At 41.6% G+C, this 20274-nt stretch overlaps 1 pseudogene; it reads left to right on the forward strand.

Moving 5' to 3' along the window:
* Positions 1-15432: 15432 nt before the first annotated feature.
* On the forward strand, positions 15433-18365 carry LOC150039170 (cytochrome c oxidase subunit 7A2-like, mitochondrial pseudogene; annotated as a pseudogene).
* The last annotated feature ends 1909 nt before the right edge of the window (positions 18366-20274 follow it).

Genomic DNA, 20274 nt, shown 5'->3' on the forward strand with positions numbered 1-20274 from the left:
AGCTCTCTCTCACAAGTAATTTTAAATCAGTTATGATGAGCAAGGGTCTGGTTTCTCATTTGTAAAAACAATTTCATTGTTTCTTTTTTATGTGTCAGGACTCTGGGTCGCTTCTTCTCTCTTGGCTCTTTTCTTTGGGGATGATACTCTGCTACTTAAGCCAAATCTCCACATCTGGTTGTAACACTGCATAACTGGAGACGTCTCATGTAATTTCCTGCCTAGGCTGGCCTGAAATCGTGATCCTTACATTGAGTCTACTCTGCAATGAAGATTATAGGCATGAACCACCATTGTCTGACTTAATTTTCCTTTGATAAGAATGTAAATGGATACAGAGCTAGAATTCTTTTCTGAGCCTTAGAGATTTCCTGACTGAAATCAATGTGGCAAACTCATGTGCAGAAAACTGAATTTACCTCAGGAAACCAATTTTCAGAATACTATCTGGCTCATCAGTCTGTCTCTGGAGCTGCTCTTCTAATAGGCATGACAAAATTTATATTCAATTCTACACTGAATTAGAGGATATGCAGTGCCTGTTCTGCAGCATCGCAAATTATTTGCTGGCAAGGAGAAATCCCTATTTCTTTTTAATAGGAAATGCTCAATAAACTATATGTATTGATTTGCCTTAACAAACACAAGAAATGTTAAATACTATTATCCAAACACTTTTTTTTGGTCAGTGTGCAGCTTGAACTCTGGACCTTGGTGCTGTCCCCCAATATCTATGTTTTCAGAGCTAGAATACTACTGCTTGAGCCACACACCTCTACTTCCATTTTTGAAAGTTTCATGGGGGCTGTTTAGGTTTGATAATCGGTCTGCAGATCCGAGCCTCCTGAGGAGCTAAGAATACAGGTATGAACCACCGGCACCCAGCTCCAATCACATTTCTATATGAACAATTAAAGCTCAGTGATGCAAGTAACTTCTTCTTCAACAATAAGTACTTTTGTAGTTAATTGGATTTGAAATTCAGTGGCATCCGAGTCAACATACTTTGTAACTATGCTGTAAGTCATTTGCTCTTTTCACAATTGCATTAGTAGAAATGGCACATATTTCTTGTTTCAAATGACCATTGGTAAACAGCTAGACATTGAGGGGCATGCCTGTAATTTCATTACTTAGGAAGCTGAAACCAAAGTAAATTCAAAGACATATTGCTTAAAGGATAATTCCATCTCAGAATACCAGAAAGATATATAGGACCTGACAATATCAGACTTGGCAGCTACTTTCTTCATCTTCTGTGGCTACAAAGAGAAGCCTAGGACTCCTTAAGGAGAAACAGTAGGCCCCAAAAGGTTTATCCAAACAACTGAATACGGGCTGTGTTTGCTGATTACTGGGCCAATAGAGTATCACCCAAGGCCACTCTTAATACTTGGGTGTCTGACACTTCCTCATTTCAGGAAGGGAAATTTCAAAATCATCAATCCTAGAATTTATAATAAGACATTGTCAACTAATACATGAAGTCACTAGCAAATGACATTTGCTACTTGAAGTTATTAATGGTCCACAGTTATGAGATACCTAGTTGGAGTCCCCTTTAAGGCAGGAGTGGGAGGAAAAGAACCACAAGTTTACCTTTTAAAACACATAACAGCAAACAAAACCCAGTGAATTAATTCAGTAGATTCAAAATAGGATCCAGAAGCCTATAATTTCTCAGTATCGCAGCTGATTCTACCATGCAACCAGACCTAGTAGCTCTTAACTTCAAGAGTTTGTACTTCTGGGTGTTCTCAGCTACTTATCATAAGCTAAAGAGGCATCTTGTGGTTGGCACAGGGCACAGTGGTCAGATCAAAGTTTCACATGCAGCTGAACTCTATCTGGAAGGCCAGGGGCCAGCTCCCAATGATGGTATATCCACTCCTGCAAATTGTAGACCTGGCCAGCCATTAAGAGGCTGCGTGGATTTGTAGATGAACTCACATCATGGTCCAGGCCCATGATGCACTGCATACTCTTGGGTGCTCAGATGCCCACATTCCTTGTCACCTTCTTATAGTCAGGGAGATCTGTGATATGCTCATCTCCAATTAACTACAAAAAAAGCCAGAAATAGAACTGTGACTTGAGTGGTGGAATGCTTACTTTGGACACAAACCAAAGGAATAGATGCCAGGCATTGAGTTCAAGCCCTAGGACAGGAACAGAAAAGAGAGGAAGAGCTAGGCATGGTTGCTCATGCCTGTAATCCTAGCTGCTCAGGAGGCTGAAATCTGACATGTGAGGAGCGAGGCTCAAAGCCAGCCCCAGCACTAAAGTCTATGAGACTCATCTTCAATTAACCACTAGAAAACAAGTAGGGAACAGCATCACTACTTTCTTCATATCATCTCTTGCTCTAAGAAAAAAATTGGGAAATTCTTTCTGTGAAAGAAAGCCATCCAAAAGACAAATGAACTCAACTGAAGAGCCAAGGAACTATTTTCCACATGTGATTTGTGACTGTTAGTGAGGACTCAGTCTGCTTCTGGAACAAAGCATTTGAAAAGCAAGTCCTTTCTTTCCATTGATCTCTGTCTCTGAGCTCTAGAGAATAAGAATCAGAGCACCACTCTGAGCTTTGATTTGCAGACATGAAACACCTATAGGAATGAGGATTGATTGAACTATTGGGTTAGCAATACTTTCACATGTTAGTAGGTAGATGGGTCTGGAAAACATGACATACAGGAGTCTGCAAAACAAACAATCAAAAAACAAACCCTTGTGAGTGTCTGGGAATACAACTTAGTGCTAGAGTGCTTCCCTAGCATGCATGAAGCACTGAGTTTGATTCCTCAGTACCACATAAATAGCAAATACAAAACAAACTACACGAGTTCAAAATTCAAGACTGGCAAAAAAGCAAGACTCTAGGTATTATTCTGGGTCAAGGAAATTTCCCAAATGAGCCAGGAGCTTGGCCTAGTAGTGTAGTGCTCACCTCACATGCACAAAGCCTTGGGTTTGATTCCTCAGCTCCACATACACAAAAGAATCTGGAAGTGGTGCTCTGGCTCAAGTGGCAGAGCACTAGCTTTGAGCAAATAGTGTCCAAGGACAGTGCCTAGGCCCTGAGTTCAACTGTCACGACTGGCAAAAAAAAGGGGAGGGAGAAAAGAAAAAGAAAAAAAGAAGTATCCCAAATGGGCCAGTGAATATAATAGATTACTGAGTGACAAATGCTAGCGCAGGTTTAGAGAGGACTGTGCAGGGTATCGGAATTATGTTAATCACTGCAGGGATTGTTACAGGGGAAGTGAAAATATTCTAAGACTGATTGTTGTACTCTGTGAATATACTAAAATGAACTGGTTTGTATGCTTTCAGTGCTGGCACAGAGCAGTCTGTGAACCATTTTTTTTTGCCAGTCCTGAGTCTTCAACTCAGGTCCTGGGCACTGTCCCTAAGCCTTTCTGTGATCAGGCTATTGTTATACCACTTGAGCCACAGTACTACTTCCACCATTTTTTTGTGGATATTGTACTGAGGAATCCAACGCAAGGCTTTGTGTATGCTAGGCAACCATGCTACCTCTAGGCCACATTCCCAGCCCTAGTGAACCATATTTTACTTAAGCTGTTAGAGACACAAAATCACGAACACTGTAAATGTACATAGTTCTTCTATTAGAGAGTTATACCTCAATGAAGTTGTGGGTGAGGGAGACAGCTTAGAAAAATATGAAAACATGAAAAGAGAAAAGACTATGTGTACATTTACATAAGATTTAAGAACAAATGAATCAATACTGGGATAAGGCAGATTTTGGTAGGGTGATAACATCTATTTCCATTCTGAATGGTAATCATTCTTTGGTAGTCCCTGAATATTTGTCAAGTTTTCTATAAGTATCAATGGTACACATTTTTCTTAGATCTCAAAAAATTACACAGGAGAGTATGTGGGATGAAACCCCAGGTGCTCAGGATTCAGACATAGGATCACATTCAAAACCACTTAAAGCAAAAGTGAGAAGATTTATCTGCAAAGCAATCTAAAAGTTCAGGAAAGGGGCATGGATCAGGGGGTGAATTTTGGCCTTATTTAACCTCCACAATAGAAAATAAAAACAAAAAATGGCTCTCAGTTGGTCCCTATGTGAAATAAAAAAGCAGTAATACATAGCCTGGTAGGGAAAGAGACAAGCCCTGGTGGTAAGACAGGTTATTGTTTTATCTCATGGTAAGGAAACTTATTGCAGGAAATTAATAGATCTGGTCAGCTTTAAGAAAAAGATGAATATCACTTATGAAGATCCTGGGTGCCAAGTAGTGGTTGTACACACCTGCAATCCTATCTACTCAGAAACTGAGATCTCAGGATCATTCAAAGCCAGGTTCAAAGCCAGTCTGGGCAGGAAAGTCAGGGACACCAGTATTGTGTTAGTCAATTGCAGGGCTTGCACTTAGGGACTGAACTTCAGTCCTCAGATCTAATCTTCCAGTATTTGTAGGATTATTACAGTTATGAGGTACCAGTAACCTTTAGGAGACCTTATCTCCAACTAACCACAAATAGCCAGAATGGTGCTGTTGCTTAAAGTTGTAGACCACTAGCCTTGAGCACAACGAGTTCAGGACAGCAGCTAGGCCTGTATTTCAAGCCCAATGACTGCCACAATAAATAAATAAATAAAAAAGAGCATAAAGTTTTTCTGAAGGACTCCAAAGTGTTTCCAAGATGTCTTGAAGTACAGATCAAATTTGGAATATAAAACCCACCCTAATAGTGCCCTGCAGATTCCAGCTTCATGAACCAATAATCTCCTGTCTCATATTACACATGGAAAATCTAAGTATCTGAGAGGGAAAATAACCTGCCCTGGCCATATAAGAGATGAAATAATACCTGCCGCTGCGTAAGCATCCCTGAGGTGTGTGTGTGTGTGTGTGTGTGTGTGTGTGTGTGTGTGTGTGTGTGTGTGTGTGTGTATGGACTGGGATTTTGAATTCAGGACCATACACTTGCAAGAGAAGCACTCTACCACTTGAGGCATACATCTAGCCTTTTTTGATTTAGTTATTTTTCAGATAAAGTTTTGCATGTTTCCCTGGCTTGGCCTAGATCACAATCTTTCTTATGTGCCCCCATGTGCAACATTGTGTTGAGATGGGGATGGGGATGGGTGGTACCTCTCTATCTCTTTCTTTCTTCTGGCCTTGTACTCTTGCCATGTGATATCATGTGTCCTGCTGTGACACAGCTGGAGTAAGTACGTACCAGACACATGTGTTTCCCTGATGAAACCTCAAGAAATTTTCTCTTCTAAAAGTATCCAGCTTCAGGTGGCTTGTTACAGAAAAACATAAAATAGCCTGGGCAACCATGTTTCCCAACACCAGAGGCACAGGAGGAATACCTTGGACTGTATTAAAGTCCAGGCCACAGATGATGTGCAAAATGTATGGCCACATTCAGGATATGAATGATCTCCTCCTGAAGGTGTAGGTAGAAGGTCCTGCACGTGGAAGGCAGAGAGGATTGAGCCCTGCACCTCCTGAGGACCCCTCTCTGGAGCTCATGCTAATTTAGCTCTCCTCTTCCAGTACAGGAAGGTGCAGGCCAGCACTCCACCACTTGTGCTAAAGTACTACTTCTGGTGTTTTTCTGTTTAGGTGGTCCTGAGGAATTTAAATCCAGAGCTGCATGCATATTAGGCTAGCAGTCTACTGCCAAGCCATGCATCTAACCCCAAGTAAGATTTTTGGTGGGTCATGTGGCTTGAACTCTGGGTCTGTGTGCTTCCCCTGAGCTCTTCAACTATAGGCAGCTGCCCTAACCCTGGGCCTCAGCCTTGAGCTCTTCAGCTCATGCCTACCACTGTACATCTAAGTCACAGCCCTACTTCCAATTTTTAGTGATTAATTGGAGATGAGTGTCTCACTTTCTTTGTTCCCTGGGCCAGCTTAAAACCAAGATGGTCAAATCTCAGCCTGCTGAATAGCTAGAATTACAGGCATGAACAAAAATGAAAGGGTCCACAAGTAAACTTCTGAACAGAGTTAGTCCTCATAAAACAAGAAAGTGTATGTGTTATCTGATATATCGGATATACTTGTATTTGGTCATTTGAAATTGGATAGGGAAGGGGGGAAAACAAGATGAGGGGTGGGGGTTGGGGGGAGGGAAATGGGGACCAAGACACGTGAAAGGGTATCAATGTATGGAAATTAATGCACCATCTATCTGGCAAATATCATGTAACCCTTCTATTAATTACAATAAAAAAATATATGAAAAAAAAGAAAGTGTCTGCATGGCCTTATGGGAGACCTGGTACTCTTATACTGTCAATTAAAACAAAATTCGTAATTAAAAATAATTTAACAAGCCATACATCCATCAATAAGTTTCAATCACTGTTTGCTTCTTCTTCTTGGTTTACAACCCTAAATATGTCTCTAACTGGCCCTTTAGCCCTTTTATTCCCAACTTGAACAGCAGGACTGTCATACCAGTTAGGCCCAAGAAAAGCAAATACTCTAAAACTAATGATGATAAAAATTAATTATGACCCATTACCCCAGTGTCCGTTGACACTTAAAATTCTAGAATCAGTGTTGAATATGCTAAGGCATCTCTAGGCCAATGAGGCAAATGTAATTTGATTTTGAAAACAGTACTACAAAGCCATGCACTGGTGATGCCGCCTGGAATCCCACCAATTCAGGAGGCTGAGATCAGAGTATGCACTTAAAATCTAGCCCAGGCAAGAATGATCATGGGACTCTTTATTTCCAATTGACCAACAAAAAACTGCAAATGGTACTGGGGCTCAAAGTAGTAGATTTAAAGAGTTCAGGGGCTGTGCCCAGGCCTATAGTTCAAGCCCTATGTTTGACAAAAGAGAAAAAGAAAGAAAGAAAAAAAAAGACTACATGTCTACCGTAAAAGAAAGTCCCTTGTTATTTAAATTATTAAAATACACTACCCCTAATAAAAACAATGTTTTAACTTTTATTTATAAATAGCAGTCATACTTCCTTTACTCCAGGTCCATGTTTTACTTCACTAACTTCTCAATTGGCTTGTACTTACAAGAAAATAAACCATTTCCACACCTAAACAATATAATTTTTCAACATATAAGGAGTTCTGAAAACTGCCTTTTAATTAGTGACAGTGGCAGGGCTTGAATTTGCTATGTTTGACTCCTGGCTATAGCTCTATTACTTCCTGTCTATTGGTGGTTGATTACAAATAAGTCTCATGGACTTTCCTGCCCAGGCTGGCTTTGAACCACAATCCTCAGATTTCAAAACCAATGTAATTCCATGCTCACATGAGACTCTTTTCCCATAAACCACCAGAAAAAGAAAAGAAGGAAGGAAGGAGAGAGGGAAGTTGGGAAGGCTACAGTGTTCAAGGAAGAAAAAAAGGAGAAAGGAAGAAACAAAGATGAAGGAAGGAAGGAAGGAAGGAAGGAAGGAAGGAAGGAAGGAAGGAAGGAAGGAAGGAAGGGAAAAAGCCTACTGTTGAGCAGTGGCTGCAGGGGTAAAGCCTGCTAGTTTTGTGGAAAAACAAAAGCAAACCAATACATGCCTGAGAGAAGAGACATTACATAAGAAATTAGAAAACGTGAACAAAAAATTTAAAAAGGAACAGAAAATGGGGGCCAGGAGTTTGTCCTAGTGGTAGAGTGCTTTCCAAGCATGCACAATGACCCAGGTTCAATTCCAGGCACCACATATAGAAAAAAGCTGGAAGTTGTGGGGTGGCTCAAGTGGTAGAACTCTAGCCTTGACAAATAATGCAAGGATAATACTCAGGCCCTGAGTTCAAGTCCCACGACTGGCAAAAAAAGGAACAAAAAAAATGAACTAAAAGGAAGAAGATATAAGAGGCAACTCAAAATTTTCAAAACTTGATGGGTGAGGTGGCTCACTCCTATATTCCTAGCTAATCAGGAATCTGAGATTGAGGATTTCCATTCATAGCCAGTCCAGGCACTAAAGACCAGTTAACCTATTTCTCCAATTACCCACCAGAAAACTGGAAGTGGCTTTGGGATTCAAGGGGTAGGGTGGTATCCTTGAACTGGAGAGCTTAAGGACCTTACCCAGGTCTAGAGCCCAAGCCCTACAACTGACAAAAGAAAAAATTGACGGCCGGGAGTTTGGCCTAGTGGTTAAAGTGCTTGCCTAGCATGCATGAAGACCCAGGTTCGATTCCTCAGTACCACATACATAGAAAAAAGCCGGAAGTGTTGCTGAGGCTCAAGTGGTAGAGCGCTAGCCTTGAGAAAGTCCAAGGACAGTGCTCAGGCCCTGAGCTCAAGCCCAGGACTGGCAAAAAAAAAAAAGAAAAAATTGACGATGGTTCATATATAGAGATTCCCTTCTCCTTGTTGGTTAAGCATAGTTAAACATTTGAAATATGATGTGAATATCAATATTGTAAATTCTTTAAAATAATAAAAATAAATTGCTGGAGGATTGGCCTAATGGAAGAGTGCTTGCCTAACATGCATTGTTGTGCCAAGATTGTCCCATGTTCTGGGAATGACCCCTCCCCCCCTTGCTCAGGGCCCATGTACTTGAACCCCAGGTGACAACATTTTGATGCTCAGTGGTTAGACACCTGAGCTCCGATTAATCTTAAAGCGACCAGTGGTTTGAGTTACCAAACAGCCAATCAGGTGATTTTAACTATGGAATTCCCCTATAAAAACTGTGTAAAATCCTTGTTCAGGACCTCTTAGCATTCCCGGCTATGGGTACGAGTTTAGACTCGTAATAAGCGACCCTTGCTTTTTAGCTTTGACTGTGGCCTCTGGTGGTCTTCAGACTCGTAATAAGCGACCCTTGCTTTTTAGCTTTGACTGTGGCCTCTGGTGGTCTTTTCGGTGTTCTAGGAATTAGGGTACAACATGATGAAGACATGGGTTCGATTCTTCAGCACCACATGAATAGAAAAAAGTCAGAAGTGGTGTTGTTGCTCAAGTGGTAGAGCTCTAGCCTTGAGGAAGTCCAAGGACAGTGCTCAGCTTTGAGTTCAAGGCCCAGTACTAACAAAAAAAATAAAATAAAATTTATAGACATTTCGTGAATATGAAGTGATACAAATTTAGATTTTATTAGTATTTACATAGTGACTAATGCTTAACATCTGAGAAAAATGTTGTGATTATAGCCAATTCATAAATCTTCACCAGGGCATATGTTGAATAGGTATCTAGAGTTCTGTCAACTTATAAAAAAGAAAAAGAAAAATGTTTCATGTCTTTATCCTACTTGCTAACGTCACTGAAGGTCACTGTGGTTTGAAGGCAGCCTGAGTGGGAAAAATCCATGAGACTTGCTTTAGTGTGTTCCTGACAGTGTTTGACTTAACCTGGTTTATGTTTTGTTCAAGAATAGATCTCTACTACTTTCTCCCTCTGAGTGGTTCATTGGAGATAAAGAGTCTCTTGAACTTTACTGCCCCAGCCTGCTTTGAACCATGATCCTCAGTTGTCAAACCTCTGTGTAATTCCGTTGTGTTTCCAGTGTACTTTTATCTCCTATGAACCACCAAAGTAATAAAAAGGACAGACTTGAGCTATGTTCCTGTAATGGAGCCTGCTACCTTGAACTTAAAAATAAATAAATGAAAACTCCCACCCAAATGGTAAGTGTAGTTTGGGCTGTATTGGCACTCCCTCTTAAAGTTAAGGGAAAAAAAAACATTTGTGGGGACAGTTATCAGGCCTTGAGTTCAATCCCCAGCACAGGAACAAAAACAACAGTGAGCCAGAATTGCTTCATGTGTGTAATTGTAGCTAGTCAGAAGGTTGAGACCTGAGGGTTCTGGTCAAACCCAGCCCAGGCCAGAAATTCTCTGTGAGTCACTTACATCCAATTACAACTCAAAACCCAGAAGTTGCATTGTGGATCAATGTCATAGAGTGTCTAGTTTTGAGCAAAAGAACTTAGGAAAACTGTCTAGACCATAATTTCTAGCCCCACATTTAGGTAAACAACAAAGCCAGTAGTTGAACTGCAGCCCAAGTACCAGGGCTACTAAATGTTGAGGGGAAAAAAAACAAAAACAAATCATCTAAAATGAAAAAACATTTGAGGGAGAGTGGTTAGTCCCAACAAGAAACTAGAGTTCCTGAAATAATAAAACTTAAAAACTACAAAAAATGTACAAAAATAGTTAACTAGATGAAAAGGAAGGGGAAAGTAGAGGAGAGCCAGTGAAACACTTTCAAATCATGTCACGTATCTGGAATCCTACTTGTTGAGGTTGTTGAGATCTGAGGAGTGTGGTTCAAAGCCAGCCTGGGCAGGAAAGTCTATGAGATCTGCTTTAGTGAGTGGTAGTGGTTGGCTTGAAATTGTTTTGCTCATGGCTAGAGCTCTAAAAGTTCCTGTCTGTTGGTGGTTGATTATAGATAAGAGTCATATGGATTTTTCTGCCCAGGCTGGCTTTGAACCACAATCCTCAGATTTCAGAGCCTGTGTAATACCCCCATGTTCACATGAGACTCTTTCCATTTAAACCACGAAAAACCCCCGGAAAATAATGAAAGAGGTAGAGAAAGAAGGAAGGAAGGAAGAAAGGAAGGAAGGAATAGGGTGTAGGAGATAGAGGGAGGGAGGGAAGAAGGGAAATAAAGAAAAAAGAAAGAGAAAGAAAACAGAATGAAAGAAAGGGAGGGAGGGAGGAAGGAAAGAAAAAGAGAAAAAGAACGAAATAAAGACAGACAAACAGGAAGAAAGAAAGAAAGAAAGAAAAGAAAGAAAGAAAGAAAGAAAGGAAGGAAGGAAGAAAGAAAAGAAAGAAAGAAAGAGAGAAGGGAGGTGGGAGGAATGGAGGAAGAGAAAGAAGGTGAGAAGAAAATGAAGAGAGAAGTAAATAGAAAAAGAAGCAAAGAAAGTAAGAGACAAAGAGAAAATGTAAGCAAGCAGGCAAGAAAGCAAGCAAACAAGAAAAGAACAAACAAAGTCTGAAGTTGAACTTTTGTTTGTGTGAATCCTCCTAGCCTGCAGGGAAAAAAGCAAAGTAAAGATAAAAACTTTGGAGAGACTGACCAATCCATCATAAGTTAGAGAATCTGAATTTAAAAAACAACAACAACAAAATCTGGTTGAGATGGCTCATGCCTGTAATCCTAGCTGCTCAGAAGGCTGAGATCTGAGGATCAAAGTTCAAAGCCAGCCAGAGCACAAAAGACTTTGAGATTCTTATCTCCAATTTACCTCTGCAAAAACAAGAAGTGGGGCTTGCCTCAGGGTAGGGTGATAGCCTTGAGCTGAAGAGCTCAGGGACAGCGCCCAGTCTAAGTTTAAGCCCCATGACCCACAAAAATAAGGAACAAAAAATTAATTAAAAGGAAGGAGATGGTATCAAAGAGAAAACTCAAAATTTTGAAAACATCCTTTATGCTTCTATCCTATTCTTGCTCAGGTCATTGAGATCACAGGATTGTGGTTCAAAGCCTGGCTGGACAGCAATCCATGAGCCTTCCGCAATAGTGAACTTAAACTGATTGGTGATTTGTTCATGATTAAAGTTCTACTACTTTCTGCCTCTGGGTTGTTTATTGGAGATAAGGGTCTCATGGACTTTCCTGCCCAGGCTGGCTTCAAACCACCATCCTAAATTATCAAGCCTCTGCAGTGCCCTTGTGTTACCAGGGAACACTTATATCCTATGAACCATCAAAAAATTAAAAGGCAGGGGCCAGGAATTTGGCCTAGTGTTTAAAGTGCTTGCCTAGCATGCACGAAGACCTGGGTTCGATTCCTTGATACCACATATATAAAAGTGGTGCTGAGGCTCAAGTCGTAGAGTTCTAGCCTTGAGAAAGTCCAAGGACAGTGCTCAGGCCCTGAGCTCAAGCCCAGGACTGGCAAAAAAATTTAAAGGCAGAAATTGAACTATGCCTTATGTTTTAAATCTAGGGAGCCTTGAATTAAACACAAAACAAACCCCACCAAACTCATCAGTCCATTTTGCTCTAATGGTACTCCCTGAAACACTGAAACAAAAAATTGTTTTGTGCAGAGACCAGGACCTGAGTTTTAGCCCTAGCACATAAACAAAAACAACAACAACGATCCAGGCAGTGTAGCAGTGCTTCATGTGTGTAATCCTAACTACTTAGGAGGCTGGTTAAAAGCCAGCTCAAGCAGGAAAATTTCTGTAAGGGCTTGAGCACTATCCTTGGGCTTTCTCACGGCTAGAGCTCTACCACTTGAGCCATAGCTCATTTCTGGCTTTTTCTATGTATGTGGTACCAAGGAATTTGTACCTAGGTCTTTGTGCATACTAGGTAAGCAAACTACCACTAGGCCAATCTTGGGTCCTTAGACTGAGAGACTTTTTTTTTTGGTTTTTCATAGGACTTGAACTTGACCTGAGCACTGTCCCTGAGATGTTCAGGTCAAGGCTACTGCTCTACCATTGAGCCAAGTCTCACTTCCCATTTTCTAGGGGTTAATTGGAGATAAGATTCTCAGGTTCTTTTGTACCCGGGGTGGCTTTGAAACTTAGTTCTCAGATGTCAAGCCTCTGTGTAATGCCCTTGTGTTTCCAGGGCAGTTATATCTCCTGTGAACCACCAACGTAATAAAAAGGCCATATTTGAGCCATGGTTCCAGTAAGTAGAGCCTGCTGTCCTCAAATTTAAAAACAAACAAAAAAACCCCACCCAACTCCTAAGTGTAGTTTTGTCTCTATTGGCACTCTTGGTTAAGGTTGAGGAAAAAAAATTGGGGGAGGACAGTGACCAGGCCCTGAGTTCAAGCCCTAGCACGTGAACAACAACTACAACAAGAGCAAGGCAATGCAGAAGGGCTTCATGTGGCTTCATGTGTGCAATCCTAGTGTTGTACCCGAATTCCTAGAACCCTGAAAAGACCACCAGAGGCCACAGTCAAAGCTAAAAAACAAGGGTCGTTTATTTACAAGTCTAGACTCGGGCCTCCGTGTACCTGTAGCCAGTAATGCTGAAAGGCCCTGAACAAGGATTTTACACAGCTTTTATAGGGGAATTCCATAATTACAACCACCTGATTGGCTATTTGGTAACTCAAACCACTGGTCGAATCAGAGCTCAGGCGTCTAACCACTGAGCTTCAAGCTGTTGCCCCTGAGGTTCAAGTACATGGGCCCTGAGCAAAGGGAGGAGGGGGTCATTCCCAGAACATGGGACAATCTTGGCACAACATTCCCCCCTTTCCCATGATATTTTTAGAGCCAATTTTGGCTATTGCTGCATACCATAATCACACAAGGGCCTAAGGGTCCAGCTAAGGCAGAAAACAAGGTTGTCAACCAAGGGGAAAAATTCCTTCACTTTACTCCCTTTCCCGTTTTAACACAATTAGGTGGAAATGCACAACAACTATGAGTATTTACCCACACAAAGCCCCTGTCCAGATACTGCCCATAAGTATTATTGATTTTGGTGGCATAAGTTAATTTTTAACGGGCTACTTTTTGTCCAATCAGTCTTTCAACTAGTTTCAGCCGATGGTTCTATGAGGTGTGGCTTGGCATGGGTGTCATGAATCCAAGAAGCTACTCCATCTACCTTGAGGGTGGTGGGTGTTGTCAGGATGATCTGAAAGGGTCATTTCCATTGTGGCTCCAGATTTTCTTGCCGGTGGCATTTCACAAGTACCCAATCACCTGGTCTATAGCGATGAGGCACCAGGGGTGGTTCTGTCTTGTACAGGTCCCTCAGCTTGGACCAGACTTCCTGGTAAGCCCTTTGCAGGGCTTGGAGTGAAAACAAAAGTTCAAAATCACCATCCTCTTATTTTTTCACAAGATTTTATTTAAGATTGGGTGTTATAGAAGGAGGTCTACCAAACATACTCTGCAACCTGAGATAATTCGATCAGTTTTGATGGCTGCCTCCTTAATTCATACTCTGGTTTGTCTTATTAAGTCTTGCATCTTTCTGGCTCCCAGATGAGTACTATGGTGAATTTTTTCATCCCTAATTTTTCTGGGAGTACTACATGACTCCTGGAATCTCTACCATCCATCGAGGAGATGTACCATAGGTAGTTTCTCAATCCATTGCAACTCTTCCTCTGTATACCCTGGGATCGGTGGTAAGACTCTGGGTCCTGGGTCTGGGAGTTGGAGGGCTAGAGCTGGAGTTGAAGATAAGGCCACCTCCCGGGCAGTCTGGTCAACTATATGATTGTCCCTGGACACACTGAGCCATTGGTCTGGGGGCTGTTTGAGAATGCCCTCGATAGCGTGAGGTGTTGTGGCCTGTAACTTCTGCCCCAGGGTTACCAGCTCCCAGGTCCAGGGTATTTTATTCCTGTAGCCCCTGCACAAACGATGTAGCTGTGGAAAGTTTTCCTTGAGGCTTAGTAGGAACCGAATGCTGAGCACCTGTGCCCATTATAAACTGGACAGGAGTCCTGTCCACCTGCAAAGTTACCCTAGGTTTGGAGAGGGGATCCGAACCCCATCTCCCCTAGTCCTCCACGTCATGAGTGACTAACACGGAAGTTTTTCGTTGCCACTGGTCCGATCTGTTCTTTTTATTTTTCGACCTGAAGGCCTCGAAGATTGTGGGCCACCTGAACCTCTTTGTGGTGGTCTTCCCGTTGAACTACATACAGCAGCCAGTACTTTAGTCATGCTCTCTGTTGCTCTCAGCTGTTTCTCCTCTGGGGCATCCCTATTATTAAAAACTCTCTGAGCAATCCTGAGTAAGTCTTGGATACTCCTTCTAGGTCCTCTAATTTCTGTAGCTTCCTCTTAATATCTGAAGCTGCCTGGTTAACAAAGGACATGACCACAGCTGCCTGATTTTCAGGGGCCTCAGGGTCCATTGGGGTAAACCATCTAAAGGCTTCCATTAGTCTCTCTAAGTGCTCAGAGGGAGTTTCTGCTTTACCTTGAAAAACTGAATACACCTTAGCCAAATTTGTGGGCTTACGAGCAGCAGCCGGGAGACCCGCCATTAGAGTCTGGCAATACTCCCCAAGCCTTCCCCTACCTTCTGCTGTGTTGTAGTCCCATTTATTTTATTTTTTTATTGTAATTAGTAAAAGGGTTACATGATATTTGCCAGATAGAAGGTGCATTAATTCACATACATTGATACCTTTTCACATGTCTTGGTACCCGTTTCCCTCCCCTCCCCACACCCCCCACCCATCTTGGTTTTCCCCCCTTCCCTATCAAATTTCAAATATCCAAATACAAATAAATTCAACATATCAGATAACAAAGTGAGATACTATACCAATATGAGATAACCAAGGGACAGCAAAGGAGATGAGAGACAACATAGTACATTAAGGACAACAATCATTCATTATATGACTTTTGTTTCGATATCCTGGAGGTCCTTTCAATTAGCTTCACATTATATGTCCTTATGTATCAAGATTTTCCTCTATTGCAAATCTCTGCTAGTAGAGCCCAAGGTTTCTACTGATTATGATGAATGAGGGATAAATGCAAGTGTGCACCAAAAGTCTCAGATTTCTGCAGACAGGTAAAGTTTCTGATATTTATAAACAAATTCACATTTAAATCTCTAAAACTTTAAATAGCCAAATTCCCTAATACCTCTGGGCTAAACAAGATACAATATTTACAGTGTAAACAGCTCTACCCATTATGTTTAAAGTATGCAAAATTAATATCAGCTGTACATTTTCTGGAAGTTTGTTTTAAGATTTTTGCCAATTTTACTCTTGCAGGTGAGACCCAAGTTCTTTTACAAGGTAATTTAGCTTGTTACAACTGCTGCCACACGGGAGCAGCCATACCAGGCCCAAGACCTAGAAATACCACACAAGACAAGACAAAAGTAGAAACCTTTAAGTACCCCCAAATTTTGATGGCATGCCTGGCAGCAGTCAGAATGAGGAAAACACCTGGGGCCCTGAAAACTCTCAGGGGGTGACTCTCCATAAAGATTTCCATTCTTTGAAGCCGGCCGGCCAAGGCCATCCTACCTATCAGGGGGGCAAGAGTAACACCTCAGTCCTGGGGGAACCAAGACTGATGCCTCTGTCCTGCCAACAGTTGTCTTAGTGACAAGGACACAAAAACAAGAATCCATGAAAATAGCTAACAAAACATTAGGGCTGGTACCAGAAAAGACAAAAACATCTAACAGAGAAGCAAAAACCTTTAAGTAAACCCCAAAGTTTCTCTTTAAAATGTTGCAAGACCAAGTCTAGATTAACAGTAAGGAATTTGATCAGGGTGGCCAGATCTTCCTGGAAAGAAAATTTTCTCCCTAACCTTCCAAAATTGTGGGGAGGCTGGAGGTGCCCTCTGGGGGCCATCCAACATCAAAGGGTGGGCATTCCAAATTACAAAGAGTAATTAATTTGTCTCTACTCAAATCAAAATCTCTGCTTCTAACATCCTTAAAATTCATCATTATAAGAGCAAGCAGAGTAGTACCCATCTCAAAGGGAGATACCCAAATCAGAAAAACAAAAAGAAATAATACACAGAGACAAATGAAGCCGGCCTATTTACCGCGGTTTTTCCACGACCCATTGATTAAGCATCTGGATGGGCTTGGGGGTTCCCGGGCCATGCACCAAAAGTTGCATTATGGAGCAAAGTCATAGAGTGTCTAGTTTTGAGCAAAAGAACTCAGCAATACTGCCCAAACCATAAGTTCCAGCCCTATATTGGTATAAACAACAAAGCCAGTAGTATAACTGTGTCCCAAGTACCAGGGCTTCTAAATATTGAGGGGAAAAACAAAAATAAAAACTTTTAAACTGAAAAAAAGAAATTGAGGGAGAGTGGTTAATCCCAACAAGAAACTAGAGGTCCTGAAATAATAAAACTGAAAAACTACCAAAAAATGTGTACAGAAGTAGTGAACTAGATGAAAAGGAATGAGAAAGTAGAGGAGAGCCAGTTAAACACTTTCAAATCATGTCACACATCTGGAATCCTACCTGCTGAGGATGCTGAGACCTGAGGAGTGTGGTTCAAAGCCAGTCTAGGCAGCAAAGTCCATGAGACATGCTTTAGTGAGTGGCAGTGGAAGGCTTGAACTTGTTTTGCTCATGGCTAGAGCTCTAGTACTTCCTTTCTGTTGGTGGTTGATTACAGATAAGAATCTCAAGGACTTTCTTGCCCAGGCTGGCTTTGAAAGACAACCCTCAGATTTGAGAGCCTCTGTAATGCCCTCAAGTTCCCATGAGACTCTTTCTTCATATAAATCATCAAAGAACAGAAAAGAAACAAAGGGAGAAAGGAAGAAAATTAGAGCGAGCGAGAAAGCAAAAAAGCAAGCAAGCAAGAAAGAAAGGAAGGAAGGAATGGAGGGAGGGAGGGAGGGAGGGAGAGAGGAAGGGAAATACAGAAAGAAACAGAGAGAGAGGAAGAAAGAACGAATAAAATAAAGAAAAGGAAGGAAGGAAGGGTGGAAGGCGGAGGGTAGGGATACAAGAAAGGAGAGAAGGAAACAGAAAAGAGAGAAGGAAATAGAAAAGGAAGCAAAGAAAGAAAGCAAGCAGACAGGCAAGCAAGCAAATAAGAGCAAATGAACTAAACAAAGCCTGAATTTGAACTTTTGTTCCTGGTGTGAATCCTCCTAGCCTGGATGGAAAAAAGCAAAGCAAGATAAAAACCTAAGGGAAACAGGCCAACACATAACAAGTTAGAGAACTTGAATTTTAAAAAAAAGCAACGTGGTGGCTCACACCTGTAATCCTAGCTACTCAATACGCTGGGATCTGAGGATCAAAGTTCAAAGCCAGTCCATGCATAAAAGGACCTGTGACTCTTATCTCCAATTAACCCCTCGAAAATGGCAAATGGAGCTTGGCTCTAGGGTAGGGCATTAGCTTTGAGTTGAAGAGCTCAGGAACAATGCCTGGACCCAGAAGGGTTCAAACCCCACAACTCACAAAAAAAAGAGGAACAAAAAATGAATTAAGCAAAGGAGGCAGATCCTTCTGGGCGATTTCACCAGCAGCTGCTGAAGGAGGCTTGGCTGCTCGAATACTGTGCTACAAGTTTTGCAGCTTCACACAGAAGTTGGCTGGAACCTGGACTTCAGACCAGATAGCCCAAAGAAATTAACGCCTGTGGTGTCCACTGAAGCTTTGTCTGTCATATTAGCCACCCCAACAAAGCTGACTTCCAATCCCACTGTTTATGATTATGCTGGGAAGAACAAAGTTCCAGAGCTGTAGAAGTTTTCCAAAAATCTGGTGGTATGCCCATCCACCTGAAAAGATGCCTGTCTGATCTGATGCTTTACCGGACTACTGTGCACTGACCCTGAGAGGTACCATCCACTCCTGATTGCCCTCCACATGGCCTCCCAACTCAAAAACAAGAGAGCTCTGCTACAGAGAACCGTTGGGTTTTGGAACAGACCCTTTGAAAGTTCAATTTTCATTTAACAAATAATCAGTTTCATTCCTTCCTCTTGGATGGTCTCCTTAAAATTTCTGCAAAACAAAGACAAAGATATGAACAGTATTTTGGTTTGTTTATGACGTGCATATGGCTTGTCAGATGTCAGAACTCACTTGTTTGGTCTCCTGATTTCCCTGGAGAGTCTGGACGAAGGTGGAACAGGGGCTGGTTAGTTAATGTCAGTCAGAACTGAGGTCTTCAGATACCTGGAGTGTGGGGATTTTTTTCGACCTTGGAGTGCACAAGCCTTTATAGATTTGGTTTTGACTGAAGAAGTAAGGCAAGCCAAGACTGTGCACTTGAAATAAGGGACTTGGTTTAGCGGTACCTTGGGGAATTTTTCCATCTTGCAGTAAAATGTTAATAGAAATTATTTCCAGCCTGCCTGTGCTTGTTTCAAAGGGCTATTTGCCACAGTCCAGGTCCTAGCATGTCTGTGTTCCCATGGGAACAGAGCAGGATTGTTCACACTGCAATGCAGGCTGGTTCTTCTTGTGGATGCACTCATGTCACAGATCTTCCTTTACCTTTTAAAAATGTTATCCTTTAAAATTATGAAATATTTGACTGTGGAAAAAATACATGTATGAAAATGGATTAAGAGGAAGGAGAAGATATCAAAGAGACAACTCAAAAGCATGAAAACATCATTCATGCCTGTATCCTATTGTTGCTCAGCTCACTGAGATCACAGGATTGTTGTTCAAAACCAGCATGGGCAGGAAAATCCATGAGCCTCCCTGACAATGGTGGACTTAAACTCATTGGTGATTTGTTCATGGTTAGAACTCTATTACTTTCTGCCTCTGGGTGGTTCATTGGAGATAGGAGTCTCATGGACTTTCCTGCCCAGGCTGGCTTTGAACCATGGTCCTCAGATATCAAGCGTCTGTGTACTGTGCCTGTTTATTCTGAGTACTCTTATCTGCTATGACTCACCAAAAAAATAAAAAGGCAAAAGTTGAGCTGTGGTTCATGCATTAGACCTCGCTAGCCTTGAATTTAAAACAAAGTCAAAAGTCAAGTTTTGGCCTCAATTGTACTCCCAGCTAGTTTGAGGAAATAAAATAAAATAAGCAAACATGGACAGTGACCAGGCCAGAGTTCAAACCCTTGAACCAGAACCAAAGGATCCAAGGCCAGTGGCTGACTTGTGGCCTAAATGGCTGAGCTTCCAAATGTTGAGTTAGAAAAAAACAATCAAAGAAAGAAAGAAAGATAGAAAGAAAGAAAGAAAGAAAGAAAGAAAGAAAGAAAGAAAGAAAGAAAGAAAGAAAGAAAGGACAGACAATAGAAGAGAGGAGCCAATTAAATAAATTTAAATCATGGCTCACACCTGTGATCCTATCATTTTAGATTGCTGAAATCTGAAATCTGAGGTTTAAAGTTCAAAGCCAGGCTGGGCAGGAAAGTCCATGAGACCTGTTTTAGTGAATGGCACTGGTGAGCTTGAATTCTCTGTGTTTTATGTCTAGACCTCTACTACTTCCTGTCTCTTGGTGATTACTTGAAGAAAAGCCCAGCCTGGCTTTGAACCACAATCCTCATATTCCAGAGGCTGTGTATGCCCTCATAGCTACATGAGACTCTTTTTCCTATAAACCACAAAAAAACAAAGGAAGGAAGTAAGGAAGGGAGGGTGGGAAGGAGGGAGGGAAGAATGGAGGGAGGAAGAGAGGGTGGGAGGAAGGAAAAGAGATAGGCAGAATGTGGGAAGGTGAAAGGAAGACAGGCAGGAAGGCACCTATCTTGAGTTTTGGTTTCCAGTTTGAAGCCTGATAGTCTTGACGGGAAAAGGCAAAGTAAAGCAATAGATCTTAAGGAGAGTTGCCAATCCATAACAAATAAGTAGAAGACTCAAACAAAATAGATAAATAGAAAAAGGAAGGACAT

The sequence above is a fragment of the Megascapheus bottae genome, unplaced genomic scaffold (genome assembly GCF_031878675.1).
Source record: "Megascapheus bottae isolate mThoBot1 unplaced genomic scaffold, mThoBot2.hap1 HAP1_SCAFFOLD_37, whole genome shotgun sequence".
NCBI classification, from domain to species: Eukaryota; Metazoa; Chordata; class Mammalia; order Rodentia; family Geomyidae; genus Megascapheus; species Megascapheus bottae.